Source organism: Etheostoma cragini, chromosome 16, assembly GCF_013103735.1.
Source record: "Etheostoma cragini isolate CJK2018 chromosome 16, CSU_Ecrag_1.0, whole genome shotgun sequence".
Taxonomy (NCBI): domain Eukaryota; kingdom Metazoa; phylum Chordata; class Actinopteri; order Perciformes; family Percidae; genus Etheostoma; species Etheostoma cragini.
This window is the reverse complement of record NC_048422.1, coordinates 20,824,495-20,836,929: the sequence shown is the minus strand read 5'-3', so window position 1 is coordinate 20,836,929 and position 12,435 is coordinate 20,824,495. Positions and strand designations below refer to the sequence as shown.

Here is a 12,435-nt window from a genome sequence, read left to right as displayed (position 1 = left end):
GAGTCAAGATCATTTTGCTTTGGTTGTTGAAAAATATCAAGAAATAATTTTAGGTAAATATTCATATGCTTCATATGCCCCTGATAGCTTCCTTCCTCAGCAAGGTGCACAAAAATACACAAAAAGCCAAAATAAAGGCGGCAGCCTCAAGAGAGAACGTATTGTGAAAACAGTGGTCAGGGAAAAATCTGAGACAAAAAGCTCCATCTGTAAATAAATTGGTATTTGAATAAACATGTTAATCAGGGTTATCATGGAGGTTGTTTTCAGCATTGTGCTGAAACAGCGAGTCAGCCTGATTTTAACTAACCTCAAAGATAAACCATCAAAGTTCTCTCCTCTGGCCATTCCCATCACACTAATACGCTGAACGAAGCACGAGATGTGAGCGTCTTAATTGCTCTGCACTCCGAGATAATGATAACAGTTGCATTAGCCTGCTTGAAGACAAGCTTGAACACACACACACACACACACACACACACACACACACACTGGTAAGTGGTTGAATGTTACAGCAAGGTGAAAACATCTTTGAGTAAACACCTTGTTGCTTTATTCCTGCTTTCTTCATAGATTAACACTGACAAGGTAATTTGATAGCTAAAGGGCCAACACTTTAAATTTGTTAAATAAAGCAAATTAGCAGCAAGGTCAAGCTCAACCTTTATCACCACCAGCCCGGATTTTCTCCACAGATTACCATGATGCACTGTATACGATCAGATTATTTGCTGTTGTGTCAGTTAATTTGTGGTAATTTGAGCACAGTTTCATTTAGGACTCTGTGCTATGCAAGGACAAACAATATGAACTGTCCTGCATTACTTTTCTATAACAGAGTCAGACTCACGTTGGACATTTTACAAATTATAACCGATAGCGAAATCAGAGACATCATCTTTTAAATTTCATACACTCTTCTTCCTTGTCAAAATCTGGCACCTGCATTACCCACAATGCTGTTCAACAGCCGGCAGTGTAATCAGAGAAATGTGTTTTGCCAGCTGTTAATGCAGCCTCGAGCTGCTTGTGGTCTTCAGCTCAAACCGATGCTGACTAAAGAAAGGTGGAAATATGCCAAGAAAACTTCACACATAGCAGTGCAACTAATGAAACAGACAGTAGGGTATGGAAGGATAGAAACTTGAAATATTTCTGGGGAAAAGCCGAGAAAATCATTTGCTCAGACTGATGACATTTTAGCACATTGTCATTAAAATAATGAGCGCGCAAAACACCCGCACATCTTTCTTGTCCCGTCGCAAAAAATGGGGTCTGCCTCACAAGGACATTCATCACTGTGAAACACTCTCCTTTCTTTTAAACATGTTTTTTTTCAAAATTACATTAGGTTAAGGACAGTAGTTCAAGCCCACATTGACTCTCAATCCTTCAGTTCATTTACTGTGACAACTCACACAATATAGCTCTAGCAGCTGCTTGAGCACCGCATCTATCAGTATCCATGGTGACGGATGTTTCCTACTAAGAGTGTTATGTGCATCCCACAGTTTACCTGTTTTACATTCCTCCCTTATGTGTTGTGTCTTCGGCAGCTGTGAGTGTTGACTTGCGAAGTGCAAGTGAAGAGGGACCGGTTTTGGAAAGGGTCTCTGTCTTCTTATGTCCCTCAGGATGAAGTCATTCGCTTGATGAATGTGCACAATTATTGTACAGAAAGACTTATATTTTAATTGGGCATAATTTTAAGGGCAAAATAAACCCTGAAATATAATCAGTTAGCTTCCAGAGTAAATGAGCAACTTTACAGCTTTATTTTCACATTTGGCTGAGCTGTGGAGAGAGGGATGCTGAAAGTAAATCAGAGCGGAAGAACAGCAGCCAGGAAGAGATGGGTGGAAATGGGTTCAGGAGTGGCAGGCGGTCCAAAGGGAGGGATCCAATGAGACCCCTAAAAGCTGATGTGCAGCCACTGACTAACATTCGTTGTTAGACTACAGAGCCTACCTCAAAGTAATCTTATAATAAGTGTGTCATGAGAAAACTAAGAGACATTTTGGAGAAATTGGCAGGGGGCCTCTCAGCTCCAACATGTGCTCCTGTGCCAGGCCCTGGCAGAGTGCCTCGGCACCCTTATTCTGGTGCTGAGTACAGAATATTTTGCAGCGTGCTGAGTGGATCATTTTGTTCAAGTAAAGACGGATAATAGACTAAATTGCTAGATGTGTACATTACTCAATATAAATTGGTTATCAACTCAATTTAAAATGGAATGCATGTTTTTTCAGATTATCATTGGCTGCCATTCCATTAATTTAAACAAAAAGGGAATGTAAGCTGCACAATTTTAGGAACTGGCAGGAAATAGATGAACCTTTGGTTACACTTACATATCTTTGGTTATGCTTAAACAAGAATCAGAAAGATCTGCATGGTTAACATAACAATTTGCACATCTCCTATTTTTTTTCCTCTTTCTCACCTAAATAAAAATGTACACGCACTATTTTCATCACACCTGAACTCACAGTGTGAGCTAGTTTGGATAGTTTTTGGTTGACTTTAATTAATTACTAGATTTCTGAAAGTATTTGTATGTATTTATATAATCTGTATTTGGCAGTGTTATATCATATTGAGATAGAATAAAATGAAAATGAAAACGTTAATACTTCTGAATATGCTGAAAATGTCAAAAAGAGTACATTATGGAGTAAGTACATGACAACTAACAAGCCATTTGTTTGATCCAACCATACAATGAATCCAGCTAACAGTTAAAAATGCGAGATGGTGAGCAAATGCATGGTTAACAGGTTGCCAGATTTTGTCACAAAGAACACACCCTGAAGCAGTCTGAAGCCTTCCCCCAGCTGTTTTGAAGTGGAAAGCTGATATGATAAGAGGAGAAAGATCTTTTAAAAACGCCCCAATGAATTCTGTCTCCTTCTCGTTCAACATGTTTGTGTAGAGAAAGAGGTGAGGGTGCGCCATCGTGTCTGGCAAGAGTTTAGTTGTGTGACAAAATAGCTAATAGTTCGGCTGTGGTGTTAGGTTCTCCAGGTGTTTTCTGCAAGACTAGTGGGGTGTTCAAAGGCAACTTTTACAGTGGTGCTAAAAGGTATAAAGAAAGTCAAACTGATGCTCTCTTCTCATTTAATTGCTCCTTTCTTACTGAAGCAAAGCTACACTGAACAATTTCAACTTTACTCCGAAGAACCTTAGCACCTAAGACTGCATTAATTGTCTCCTGTTATTTCATTCTTTGTTCTGAAATTTCACACGAAACCATCATATTTCATATCCATATTCTTTGCTAATGATACAAGACTTTATCTGCAGTCCCCAATGGAATCTATTTCAACACACCAGGATTCTTTCACAATTTAAAACTAAATGTTTTGTAGCTGGTGCAAAACAACCTGGAGTCCCTCTGTGTCTCATGGTAGCCCACAGACAACACAAATATCAGGAGAGGGCACCAGTGGTGAAACGCCAGGCCGTTTGTTATTCTGCTCCCCAGCTGTGACTGATCTGTTAATTCCAGGAGACCTTTCACTCTGCTGGCAGTCTGGTCCCCTCGGTGGTTTTGCTAGCCCTCTGCGGATGAAGGCTCTGCGGGTGGACTCAGATTGTTGTCAGCTTCAATAGTCCAACACAAAGCCCCGACCATAACATGCACATGACCTGTGGGGTCAGTGAGACACACCCTGAATACGACGAAGAGCAAGACTCAGCTAGACACCTGACTCGAGGTCAGGCCACTGTGGGGCTTTATTATTCTCTTGGAAGTTTTTCTACTACTGTCCGTTTACAACAACAACAAAAACTTAAATCCCAGGGTTTGTTTTTTTCCAATTTCACTGCTTATGTATGGATGGGTCTCGCAAAAAAAGGTGTGTGGTAAGGAACGGTTAAAAAAAGAAATTTAGGGTAAGATGTGTTCACTGAATAATTCCACTTTGTTTGTCCACGTATGACTCTCTCTATCCGGATGTTTAGCCGCAGTGCAGTAGCACAGCTGGATAAAGGATATCCCGTACTGTGCTTTCAGGCAATAGTTCTCAAAGTGAGGTCCGGGGACCTCCAGGGGTCCTTGAGGGTCACCAGCAGTAGGGCGTTAATTTATTTTCACTATAATTCCATCCAGGTAACACAATGACAGAATGTATGACTACTTTAGTCATGGCTTTAACAGATGTTCTGTAATAAAACATCTAAAAGCAAAACTCTTATCAGATTGGGACCCTTGGGAAAAACAACTAATCAAAGGGGGGTCCATAGTCTAATTTGATTCAGTTTAGGGGTCCTTGATGTCAAAAACATTTGAGAACCACTGCTTTAAGGGTTACAGGTGCTTCGCTCTTAAAAATCTTCTTCACTTCTTCTTTGTGACCCCAAGCCCTCCTTAACAGCTAATAAAACACACTTAACATTTTATCACCTTGATACTTCATGACTTTCCCCAGTTTTATGATTATTTGTTATGGAGGTGATCTTGAAGTGAAGACACGTTTCCGACATCCTCTAGAGAAAGTGACACATTACTTCTGTTTTTGACATTAGCTGTAAAACATGGTTCAGTACAATATATCTATGACTACCTTTCACACAGCAATACTCCTCCCACATCCCATGTAAGACTATATGGATTTCTCTTATTGGAGTTTTTTGTTATCTCGCTCAATGAATGGCTTTAGGGTAAACAGTATAAATTATACAGTATAAATTATTCTAACATAGCCCATAATAAACTTGTTAAACATATGTTTCCTTATTAGGTATAATACAGTGCTTTGTGGCCAACACTGTATTTGGTTTCCTTCATTAATTGTGCAAAAAACTACCGCTTCAATGCTTTTCTCTCTGGTTTTAATGAGGTCAGAAGAAAAGAAAGACCCAGTTAAAAGGAAAAATTGTTGAGTTGGTGACTTTTTTATATTTTCACACTAGCAACAACAATGAGGCAGTAACGCCAATCTCGCCAAATGGTTAATTTTTTTAAAGCTAGGAAAACTTTATTATCAACAACAACCACACATTTAGTTGAGCTACAGTCATTTGCATTACTGTCATGAAGTACCTGTCCTTCAAAGAGTATTTCCAACAGACTCAGCTTTTTTCTTCAGCCTCCATCAGCATACCAGGGAGTCATTATTATTGATGGCTTGACAGACATTAAATATCAGCAAAGGGTAACCTGGCAGTTATCAAAAGAGCAGTATTTACTACACTGATGTGTTCGCCAGACGAATGACAGCTAAAGGCAGCGGGGGAAGAGGAACAAGTTCCATGGACGGAGGAATGCAAAGTTTAAAAGACACACACACACAGTAGGAGGGGGCACTTGCCCCTGAACTTCCAAACTGTGTGGAATGTAATTGAAAGGAAAGTGAGAGAGTCAATTCTCAATCCAATAGTATCCTCTGTCAGAAGCAAAAACACTGTAAAGGGTGCCGCAGTTCACTCATACTCAATTCTTCAATGCCTTTATAATGAGGCTGTCCCCCTCTAACACACATTGCAGCTGAGAAAATAAGCTTTATAATTAGATAGCTCCTACCCTGACACGATTAAGGTGTGAACAGAAGCGAAGCCCCTCATGAGTGTGCCATCAGAGCAGTTATTTTCCCCTGTAAGATTGGAAAATGGGATACTTTCTGAATCTTTTCATCCCCTCCAACTTAATTTGTGATATAGAGACCTGCCATCCCAACAAGAATTTACTGAGACTGCAATTACTGAATATACAGTAGGCTTACAATGCCCTTCCATTGCACTGAGAAAGGGGTGGGTCTATGCAGTAGAGATGAAACAAACACATGGAGGGCCATGTGTTTGTTTTCCCGTGTTACATATATGTATGAAACTGTACCAAGACTTCTATATTCTTCCTATTAGTAGGTGGTCATCTAAACCCAGCGGTGACCTTTTCAATGTGTTTACTTGGGAGAGAGCCCTGGAGGAAGTTCCCGCTGCTCTTTCTCTGCCAGACTCTCACAGCTTTCCTGGGTGCAGAGATTGTATTCGGCATGCATTTTGGCTTGTGAAAACGACGAGGAATAATTCAACTAAGGAAAATTGTTAAAGTTTAACATGCCGCACAAATCTAGTTTGTTGTCGTCTACTGAGTGGTACAAAGTAGTAGTTACAGATTTTTGGAGGGGAAACATCAGATGGATAGACCCGAGGGCCAGAACAATTTTGAACCTTTGAGTTCCTTCTGTATAGAGGCAGCTTGGTGGTGACAATTAAAGATGTACAACCTGCTGTAGCTACCTGCTTGACACTTGGAACAAAGCCAAATGTTTTTTTTGCTCTGATGAAACCCGTTAGTGAACAAATGAGTATCTATACTTTGACCTTATAAAACAACAACCTGTTGACAAATTTGCCAACCAAATGGTGGCTTTCTACTGAATCTTTTACACAAGGGATTGATTAACACACTTATTCTTTGACTAATTGTATTAAAAGCAGAAAAAAAGTAATTGTGTTCTGGGTCTGATCTTTGTTGCGTCTCTTTCTTTCCCTCTCCCTTATCTATTGTCATCCTTCTAGTCAGACAATCTAATAAAAGAAAAAGATTCACCCCAAAAATATAAATAAAAAAAAACATGAATTTCAACCTCATAATAGTGCTACGATAGTGTGTGGAAACCATGAATGTCTACAAAATGTTCCAATCCATTGAGTACATGTTAAGATATTACACTAGATAAGTGAAAACACTGACAAATGTTCTTGTGCTGTTAGAATACATGGCTAATTATAAAAAGGTTAAAAAAAATGTACGTTCTTTCACCAGATGCATTGTGGGACCTTAGCCAGGGGGAGCTGATCGTGGTGGGAAGAAGTGCCACAGCTGGGGTTTTTGCCACATATCCATCCAGACATCTCACCCTGGTTAAAGGGTTGAAGATCAAAGAAATCAAGTCGCTGTTACCTGATCAAAGGATCAGGTAACAGCAACTTGATTTTTTAAGTGTAGAACTTCTACTCAGAGGCCATGCACTCCAGTCAAAGTACTGCACAAGTGCTGTAGCACAGACATTAGTTTTCTATCAATGTCCATTGTCTGTTGTATCGGGCCTCAATTTCACATGTTTAAGTAGAAAGAACACAATCCCAGACTCAGATACTTGAGGTCACGGTAAGTCATGGCTGGTGGAGCTGAACACACTTGACTCAAACTGAAATTTGTAAGAGACGGATGATTGAAAAACGTGGCTGAGGTGAAGTGTACTGTAGACATAGCAGGACGTAGGCCTTGCATGGCTCCTCTGCCGGAGCCCAAAATTATTATTGCTCAAAAGATATTGCATGGAAGTCTGGCACTCCAGTAATAGCCAATCACGTCACATCGGCTCCTCTCATCGTCTTTAACTAAAAAAAAAAAAAAAAAAGACTGTCAGTGTAATGAGCAGGACAGTGTCACTATTCATTTCATCTCATTGTCCAAACTTGGATTCTGTGTGGAACCGCTTTTAACTGTGTGAAAAAGGAAGGTCAATTAGATTCCTGCTATGTCAAAAAATTCAAATAATTAATGAAGGCACCTTGCAAGTGCAGATGCAAGGCACATAATCCTGCTGCTGCTGGCTACATGTCTCAAAAAATAGTTAACATTCCTATTGTCTCCAAAGCGTGCTAAAGGAGGGTGTGGCTACTCCACATAGCATTCTGGGTTGGGAGGAAAACGTGCTCTGGTTTAATGACATTTCTTTAAACCAATCAGAATCGTCACGGGCATTGCTAAACTCTGCACAGAGCAACTGTAAAATAGTCATGCAAGAGACAACTCAGATTGGACAGATAGTCTAGCTAGCTGTCTCAGTTTACCATGCAGAAACCTGAGGAGCAGTCAACAATAGTCCTCACATATCCACAGAATTCTAAATTCCAACATAAAGAAAGCGGGAGGAAATGGAAAATATATGCATATGGTGGAATTCTTGCAGCACCGGAGCAATCCTGGAAGTGAAGTGTGAAGGATATAGTCTGACATTCCTACAACAGGTGTGAGCGACATTCTTAAGTTTGGGTCTGAGAAGTTGTCCAAACAGAAACTCCAGATGACATATTTCAGAACAATACGCGGGGAGCTTTCGCCTTTGCAATTTGGTCATATCACGTCTGCTCAACCAAACAATTGAGAAGACCAATAACAGCTATAAGCTAACCATGCCCAACGACCATCAGCAAATTATATCATATTGAATTTTTGGAAAGTACACCGTTTTATTTTCATGCACACTCACTCACTAAACAGCTTCTTTTCTTATGTTGACTGTTTTTACTAGTTCCCCTTTTCAAAACCCCTGTTGACACTGAAACAGTACTTCCTCTTTGCTGGTGTCAGCAATGCAATTTCACATGAACTGCGGTAAACATGGCACATGCTGGCCAGGTTGGCCACCAGCCAGCCCTGCTGCTGGAGCACTCAAAAAGATCCTGACATACCACAGCATGTGGAGTAGAAATGGTATAGAATATACTATTTCTACTGTGCACATATGCTGTAAAACAGAGGGGTCTTAAATGAACCCACCGAATTATTGGGACTTTAGCTTTCTCAAGGGCTGGATGTTTATTTCCGTTTTAAAAGTGAACACATACAACAGATCAGAGTCTACATTGGATTACGTCTATGAAATACATTAAAATACAAACACCATTTTCATTGATTAAATACCAAGAATACTATATTAAGATTTAAACTGTTCATGTGACTGTGTGATAATAAATCACCCACATAATGCATTGTTCTGCCGGGTGTGTGTGTGTGTGTATACAGACACAGCAGTAGCGGATTTAGAAAATTGGGGGCCCATGGCGAAGGTAAATGGGCCAATACAGTATATATCAATATCAATATAACCAGCAAGACAACTAGTGTCTGTTTTTACTCTCTCTCCCTTTTCTTTCGTTTTTTTCCTCTCCTCCCTTTTCTGTTCTTCTGCTACTTTTCTTAATGAAACAACATAATGTCCTTCATTTGATTTGTCTTGGTTGTCCTCACTTAGCACCACTTCACAGCTAGCTGCTGCGGCGGCATATTTACGTTGTTATTCCTGTCTGTATCCCCAACAGTAGCCGTAAAAAAGTTTGTCATCTTTGGCAGCGTTGTCAAATACCTATTGGCGTCTTTTTGCTTATCTCATCTACTGTATAATAGCCGCTTGGTTAACTTTATTTCATTTTCGCGTCTAGACTTGTCTTGCTTTGTCTCTGTTTGTGTACTTCCCAGTCCTCCTGTCACTGTGTGTTTATCTTTCGCAATGTTACGGTCCATTTCATTGGGAAAGTAGGGGGAGGTGTCACAGCCCGATGTGAGGCGAGGCAAATTGAGTCCAAAATGGACCTACTTACCAAGATCCTTCTGCTGGCTCCAAGCTAGCAATCAAACGCATTTGAATGGCGTTTTGAGCTAACGTTAGCAATCAATCAATCAGAGGTGGCTAAAACATTTTTGATAAGACCATAAAATGAACATTTTAACTACTCCTTCAACGTTTCAACGCATTTGTTAGGAATATTAATACAATTTACAATGCTTTTTGAAGCAATCATGATAGTAATTGTGATAGTTTTTAAAATTTATTTTTGAGGTTGGCCCGATGAGGTAGGCAGCCGCCTACCTATTGCCTCCATGTTAAGACCGCCATTGGGCACGGGCACATCCACTGACAACAAAAAAAGGTATACTGAACAGAGCACCAGCAATACAAACAAAATGATACCAAGTACATCCATCCATCCATCTTCGACCGCTTATCCGGTATCGGGTCGCGGGGGCAGCAGCTCCAGCAGGGGACCCCAAACTTCCCTTTCCCGAGCAACATCAACCAGCTCCGACTGGGGGATCCCGAGGCGTTCCCAGGCCAGGTTGGAGACATAATCTCGCCACCTAGTCCTGGGTCTTCCCCGAGGCCTCCTCCCAGCCAAGTACTGAGAGACTTAATACACATTATGTATTACACTTGAACACACTGATGTTCAATCTACACAACACTGTTTACAGTCCTTACAGAAAGACGAGAGAACCAAACCTTCACTGATGGTGACAGGCTAAATTCAACTAGCTTCAGGTAGCTTGCTAGCTAAAGCTTCTAACAAATACATTTAAACACATCATATTTACATTGGAGTGCAATACATGGAAATGTTATCTTGAATGTAATAAAAAAAAATTAAAAAATAGGAGGGCGTAACTGTTTTTTTAATCAGACGTATATATAAGGTCATTTTCTCTACCCATTACCCTCGCAGCAGCTGAGAAGCCCCGTGGTGAGGACAACAGTGCTTTTCAGGTGTCAGGTGCGCTAATCACCCCGCCCAAGTAGCAGTGCTTTGGCTTATGAGCATAGTTCCCAGTATGTATACGGGTTGCTGGTCCAAGTCCCCATCACTCTGACACCCCCCCACGCCGGTAGTGCATGTATAGGTACTGAGCATGTGTGTGTATTTCACGGCGTTGTGTGTAATGTGTATAATAATAATAACAGAGAGAAAACATTGTAATTTCCCTTGTGGGATTAATAAAGCATAAATTATATATTATTGTTATGGATTTATCTAACTCGGGGGGATACAGTGAATAAGCTAAAGTCTCAATAAGTCGGTGTGTTCCTCTAAGTCCAGCCCTGTCATTATGCAACAATGCCAATTGAAGAAAACACCCAATGTTCATCTAACGTCCCGTTGCTCCTTGTGGTGCTTCAGCTATCCATTGATGTTAGATTACATTAGTGGACAGTGGAAGGTCTATGAAGTGCTGTTTTCTGATTTAAAAAAATTGACATAATTGTGAATATCAAAATTTCTGACAGGTGATGAAATGTATCTCAGAGGAATCACAAGGGAAACAAATTTGCAAAATAGTTTGTCAGATTAAAAAGAGATTATTAACATCTCCACGAAGGCGTGTGAAAAAGCTGTTTTGAAGACTCTTTACCTTGTTCATGCATCAGCAGGACTACTTTGTCTTATTATTGAAAATAATTAAGGATCACATTAACTTGATTTAAACACACAGTGGTAATAGATCATTCTGAACTGTTACTCAGATTATTGGAACAGCTGCATTGATTGTGTGCATGTTTGTGCCATAGTTGATCCACACAACAATCCAGTCCACAGAGATCTGGAGCCCTTCACTGTAAGCTTTGTGGTGTTGGTCATTGGCCTGTAAATGGGCTTCAACTCTGGCTATGCCGTCAACCAAGCCAGGGACCAAACCATCGAGGCTGACTTTGATATTTTGGCACACCTGTCAATCAAGCAAAAGTAGATCTGCTACTGCTCCAGGGGGCTCAGCGCAGAGTGGAGAGCTACGGCAATCGCATCCTCAGTGGATCTGTTTGCACGGTTTGCAATCTGATAGGGGTCCAGCTCTGGGGGGAGGTAGCCCTAAATATGTTGGAGAACAAGTCTCTCAAAGCACTTAATGATTGCTGAGGTGAGGGCCACAGGACGGTAATCATTTAGGCTGGGGTTGGGAGACTTTTTTGGCACTGGGATGATTGTGGCTGATTTTAGGCAGGGTTGGATGACTGCTTGGGCCAAGGAGAGGTTGATAATCCTGGTAAAGATGAGGGCAAGCTGGATTGTATTGTAGTAACTTGTGACAAATAAAAACAGAACGTATTAGATTAGTGTAGTGTCCCTCTAATCAAATAAAAATTAGGATTTTTCAATATTGAAATGCTTTCCATGCACTCATATTTTATTTAGGCCTGCTAGATACTGTAAAGGTATGACATATTAAAAATGACAACATGCATTAGAGTTCTTTCCATTTATTCTCTCCCAGAGCAAACACCTTCTGGTTCTTTGTGCCCATCTGTTCACCCTTCTTGGGCTACAGTGGTGGGTGTGCTGATCTACCAGCTAATGATTGCATACCATTTAGAAGGGGAAGTGCAAGAGAAGCAGAAGGAGATGGAGAAAAGGTTCAAACTTTCCAATATGGCGGCCAACAAAGATGCATGAGCAGCGCTGAATTCCTTTTTACAATTATGTCACAGTAGATTAGCAGATTTTTGCCTAACAATGATACATGTTGCTGTTCTTCACATATCTCTTTAACTAACTTTAGCATAAGCCATCCATCAATAATCATGATGACATCTAGATCTCATCATAGACAAGAAGAGTTTCTCATGAAATTATGGCAATGCTATTCTGAATTCATTTTCACTCCAGTCACTACTTTCATTTTCTGCTTGAAGTAAATAACTATTTCCTTCTTGCTGCATTTCTGACAAATATATCAGCTCAAAAAAAAATCTGCAGAACAAAAAGCCACACAAAAGACAGTGTGAGTTGCAGAGGTGTTTAAAAGGTGTGTTGTTAATTTATCTGGAACTGAAGAACATTGAAAAAAATCTTGAAATCAACAGTTACAGTCTTCCTTTTTCTACTTCAGTTTTTTTTCATGTTATAAGTGCAATGCCAGCGCTGCAAGGC

At 40.3% G+C, this 12,435-nt stretch overlaps 1 pseudogene; it reads left to right on the top strand.

Moving 5' to 3' along the window:
* The first annotated feature begins 1,999 nt into the window (after nucleotides 1-1,999).
* LOC117959720 lies at nucleotides 2,000-11,958 on the top strand (annotated as a pseudogene).
* Nucleotides 11,959-12,435: the final 477 nt, after the last annotated feature.